This window comes from Taudactylus pleione, unplaced genomic scaffold, assembly GCF_031769625.1.
Source record: "Taudactylus pleione unplaced genomic scaffold, aTauple2 ptg000095l, whole genome shotgun sequence".
Lineage (NCBI taxonomy): Eukaryota > Metazoa > Chordata > Amphibia > Anura > Myobatrachidae > Taudactylus > Taudactylus pleione.
The window spans coordinates 12976378-12982549 of record NW_028284497.1 but is presented as its reverse complement, the minus strand read 5'-3'; positions in this window follow the sequence as shown (position 1 = coordinate 12982549).

The window sequence follows — 6172 nt, the reverse complement described above, 5'->3', positions numbered from 1 at the left end:
GGTACATCTGAGGCATCCATCCAATAAAAGGCAATTAATTCAGGCTAACATTGTCTCATGGCACCACATAAAAAAGAAGGAAGAGCTCCAAACATTGGTTGGCTCAATGACACATCGCTGTGCTGCTGTCTTGAAAAATAAAGGATACCCAACAAAATACTGATAGGACAGTAACATCATAAGTACACAGGGATTTTCACTGGATAACTTCCCTTGTAAACTTCCCTTGTAAAGCAAATATTTGACCTCTGTTTATTGTGTTGAATTCAGCATTAAATTTCCTTTCATTTGAAATAAGAATCATTGCACTGCGTGAAGTGTAACAGTTTTTATAAGCATTCGAAGTTGAACAAACATTAAAATTTCAAAAAGTGTCCACAATTTTGGCCACCACTGTGTGTGTGTATATATATATATATATATATATATATATATATTGTAGTGAGAGGGCTTGTCTTTCACCTGAATTGCCCACATTCCTGTGGGATCAGCTCCCTCCAAGGGAGTCTGGAGTGAACCCTGTCCAGTTTGCAGCAAGGGAGGTGTGGAACTCCATGTTTTCACAGTTGCACAGGCCAGCTGCAGCTCATGCAGAGGAAGAGTTTAAAGCTCTCACACACCTGATACTCTTTGCCCTGATGCAGTCTAGCGGCCTGGTAGTAGGCCTTAGTGTTGTAGTGCCAGGGACCAAGGGCTATGCTGGCAGAGCATGGCGAATTGTGGCTGCAAGCCATTGCTGACTGCTAAGCACAAGGAGTGCTGGGACATTTACTTTGTTTGTTTGTGTTATTATTATTATCCTTTATTTATATGGCACCACAAGGGTTCCGCAGCGCCTAACAAGTACAAAAATCTAAATACAGAAACAGTACATAAACAGTTGAACAGAACAAGAAAACACTGACATACAGTATAAGACGTTGCAGGACAAGTACATGGTATATAAACATTGCTGCAACAGTAGCAGTATGGCAAAAGTCAAGGGTTAGGTGCTGTTGTAAGGAGTATAGAGTAGATAACAATATAAGTAAAGGAAGGAAAATCACATGAGGGAAGAGGGCCCTGCTCGTGAGAGCTTACATTCTAAAGGGGAAGAGCAGACAGACAGGGGTGACACAAATGGGGTAGGCAGTGAGCGTGGAACAGAGGGTTAGGATGACAGATGGGTGGATTCCTATTTTACATTATGTGAGCAAGTAAGATGGAGTAAGATTTACACCTCTGACATTCTACTTTACGTGACAGTTTTTATAGGTGTCTGTGGAAAGCCACGGTTGTTACTGTATGGTTAAGGTGTGAACCAGCAGTCTCAGGTAAATGTAGAAATTGGTGAAAGTAGTTGTTGTAAAGAGATGTTCTGATGTAAAAAAATGTTAAGTTGTGATCGAGTGTGATTCCATAAGGCACATTTATTGATTTGGAGGGTGATGGGGACACGTGGGGTTTGCAGGGTATTTATTCCATATTAAAACCGCTGTGTGTGTGGTGGGCCTGGATTTGGTGATTTGTCACCAGATAATAAAAGCTGAAGGATTGAGAAGTAGATATAGTTGTAGGAGGTGTGTAAAAGTTTTTTATAGTGACACAATGAGGTTGTAGAGGTTGTAATAGTCAATGTATGATGAAAAGAAAGCTCATGAGTTTTAAGAGGAGGGGAGTGAATCAATACGGCAGCAATAAGCACAGAGAGGTGATATGCAGGGAGAGTTAAGGATGTTATATCCTTAGAGAAAATATAAAGCATAGTTTTGCTGAAAAGAAATGTGTAGTACATGGTGAGAATTAGGTAAGTTACTTTTAGACAAATTTTAAGGAAATCAGTTTTTTAATCTGAATTTACCTTAGATATTGGTCAATGTTTGTTCAACTGTTTGATTAACTGTTATGTTATCACACTTTGTGCCTTTAACACTTGGTGCTTTTTAACCCCAGCTGCCAAACAGCCACAGCTGCACCTATACTGAATATAAAGGAATAGTATCCTTGATTAAGACAGGCTACATCTGAAGGCCCCCATACATCAGCAATTGATTGCAGCAATCTGCAATTGATTGTGAATAAAAATCTTTCCCTTTTTCCATCGATTGCAGAATTGCCAAAATCGATTGAAAAATGGAAGGATTTTTATAAACAATCAATTGCAAATAGCACGATTGCTGCAATCAATTGCTGATGTATGGGGGCCTTGACTCAATTGGTCTGCTGATCAAAGGAGATAACTTGCTCTGAGTTGGAGCAAAAACCAGGCCAGATGTATACCATAAACTATGCTTCATTGAACAATATAGCCTATACATGTAAAAACAAATCTATGCAAGAGATTAAATATCACATATATTTTAAACTGCACATGATTGCATAAAGGTCTATGCAGAGTATATATGCAGTAGGCAGGATGATAGATGAAATATCACATACATTTTAAACTGTTATATGCCTGTGTGTGTCCAGGCCTAAGCACATGTATGCTAAAGTGCAGTGTCTGCTGCCATTAAAAGACACTGCTTTACCGAATACCTGCCTGTCTGAATCTTCATTTCTACACCCCATGTTACAATATACAGTATATATATATGTATATATATATATATAGAGCAAACAACGATACCCCCTTTGCGCTAATTTAGAGAAATCAAACAACCTGACGGATAAATTTTACAGAGCTGCACCTTACTCCTATATCCCTGTTAGAAAGATATAGTAGATAGACACAAAAAAAACAAAAGGAGAATAAAGGGCGCTTATAGTTAAAATAGAACAGACTTTTTATATATAAAGAACACCAATTGGTACACTCTACTGGAAGATAATAGATAACCATAAAAATGATCAGTCCAATATCAAGAGATGGAGTCCTTTTTCACTTAGAGGAACTGTTGTTGTAAAACTCTTGTTTCTCCTTTATAGGAATTGTAGATGCACTGTCTCTACTTAGACTAAATTAGTTGTAAAGACACTAATAAATGAGTAAATTTGCCTATAAAAGGACATAGCATATACGACAATTTATTTATTTGATGATTTAGTAATAATACATCATTCAAATTGTCTCTGATTAAAAAACAGAAACAAATATAGCTACTCAGCTGGTAACATTATTTGGGAATACTCTATAATGTAGCTCATAAATACAGAGCCAGATGTAACTAATCAACTTGATAATTAAGTACTATTTACAATGCTCTAATATAGTGTGACTCAAATAGCCCCAATTTTTAACAGGCAAACTCAGATAATTAGTCATACCTAAACTAAATGACCTTTAGAGAGACTTATAATTAAGGATACCAGTCAGTAAATAGCAGCCTTTTTATATATTATAATACAACTAATTTAGTCTAAGTAGAGACAATTTAAATAGTGGATTATCACTAAATCATCAAATAAATAAATTGCTGTTATGTCTTTTTATAGGCAAATTTATTCACTGTTTGCATCCTGTCCATGAATTTTAAACAAATTGTCAAGTGAATCATTTCATCCCCCAAAAAATTTGTAGCAGGAGAACTGGGTTGTTGTGGTGTGATCCCGTCTTGTCACAAATAGAATTGCGGGTTTATCGCTAAAATGGTATGTATAGGATATTTCCTTTATGTGTAATACGTGATTTGCCTCTAGTTCATGTTTAAAACAACTGTTCTAGACAATGTTAAATGTTGACTTGTTATACCTTGCACTTTTACACCCATGTATCTCTGTTTTTAAAGATGTACCCCTGATGAAGTTCCATTGAGGAACAAAACGCGTTGGGTTCTTCATTGTTTGTATGCTTTCGTTGAATGTAAGCTTTTTTATAGACATAAAAGTCTTTTATGCTATTAAAATTATACATTTTTTAAATAAGAAAGTGTTCTTCATTTACTGATAGTGGCCATTGTGGCCCTTCTCCGGGTGTATTTTGGTGTGAGGGTATCTTTCAGTGAAAATTGCAAAGAATTGTTGGGTATCGGAAAAAGAACAGTGCATCTACAATTCCTATAAAGGAGAAACAAGAGTTTTACAACAACAGTTCCTCTAAGTGAAAAAGGACTCCATCTCTTGATATTGGACTGATCATTTTTATGGTTATCTATTATCTTCCAGTAGAGTGTACCAATTGGTGTTCATTATATATAAAAAGTCTGTTCTCCTTTTGTTTTTATATATATATATATATATATATATATATATATATATATATATATATACATACATATACATATACACTGGTGGCCAAATTTGCGGACACATTTTGAAATTTGAATGTTGTTCAACTTTGAATGCTTATAAAAACTGTTTCACTTCACACAGTGCAATAATTCATATATCAAATGAAAGGAAATTTAATGCTGAATTCAACACAATAAACAGAATAAACAGAGGTCAAATATTTGCATTACAAGGGAAGTTATGCTACTTTCAGTCAGACAAAGAAGCACAGATGCGTTAGATTCAAGAAGCAATTTGTAGTAACAGCTACTACCAGCCAATCAGAATCGTCATTCTGAGGACCAATCAGCTGTCGTTTATGAGCAGGTGCAAGGTCATGTTCAAAGGTGGGAAAGGTCAGTTTGGCTGTTTCATTTTGCAGAATAAAGTTGGTTACTGAAGTGCAATTATGGTTGGATGTTTGTGTGTATTGTTTAGTGCTAGCAACGGTGTAAAAATAAATACAACAATGTCATCCAGGCAAAGTGGTGACTGGTCATCCAGGAAGAGATCCAGGATTGTGGTGTTACGTGAAAATGGTCTTTTGTATGCAGCAATTGCGAGAGAAGTTGGTGGGAATGTGACAACATCAGGAGTACGAAAGTTTTTACACTATCAGGAAACACAATCTATACAAAACAAAAAAGGAAATGGTCGGAATAACAGCTGTTGATGATAGGAGAATAAAACTAATTTGCATCAAGGACAGATGGATGTCATCTGCGGCCATTAGCAGTGACCTGAGTGCAACTAGTGTTTTTGTCAGTGCAAAAATGGTACGGAGAAGACTAACGGAGGTTGGCCTAAAAGGTAGGATTCCCCGAAAAAAGCCATTGCTGAATAAAAAGCAGCGGCAGAAATTAATACAGTGGGCAAAAGAACACATTGCATGGACAGAAGGTCAGTGGAAACAAGTGATATGGAGTGACGAAACTAAGATATCGATATTAGGCAGTGATGGGAGAAAATATTGGAGACGTCACATTGGGGAAGAGGTACATCCCGATTGCATTCAAGCGACAACAAAGAATCCTACAAGTGTTATGATCTGGTCATGCATGACAGCAGGTGCTGTAGGCCGCCTTTATGTCATAGATGGCACACTGAACAGCAGAAAGTACATTGACACCATCCTACAACCAAAACTTCTACCTTCTATCAGGGATTTTTTTCCAGATAATGCCCCATTTTTTTCCCATCAGGATTCAGCTCCCTGCCCCACTAAATGCAAATGCAAACAGTGGTTCACGGAGAAAGACATGCAGGTGCTGGGATGGCCAGGAAACAGCCCAGACGTGAACCCCATAGAATATTTGTGGTTCTGTTTGAAAAAACTGGTACATCTGAGGCGTCCATCCAATAAAAGACAATTAATTGAAGCTAACATTGTCTCATGGCACCACATAAAAAAGAAGGAAGAGCTCCAAACATTGGTTGGCTCAATGACACATCGCTGTGCTGCTGTCTTGAAAAATAAAGGATACCCAACGAAATACTGATAGGGTGAAAATCCCTGTGTACTTATGATGTTACTGTCCTAAGTGTTGTTTTCACTGCATAACCTCCCTTGTAATGCAAATATTTGACCTCTGTTTATTGTGTTGAATTCAGCATTAAATTTCCTTTCATTTGATATATGAATCATTGCACTGCGTGAAGTGTAACAGTTTTTATAAGCATTTGAAGTTGAAAAACATTCAAATTTCAAAAAGTGTCCACAATTTTGGCCACCACTATGTATATATATATATATATATATATATATATATATATATTGTGATAGGATCACTGGTAAAGTGGTCTGTGGCAGGTACATTTGTCCCAGATTCCTGTCTTTTGTGTTTTAAACCCCCAGGAGAAAGTCTGCAGTGTAGCAGGCTTGAGTTTCGGCTTTTTGAAAAGCCGGTTTGGGACCTGGGGGTTGTGGGTGAGAGGAGAGGGAGGGCTCCACCCACGGCCACTCCAGGTTTTGGTTCTCGCAGCC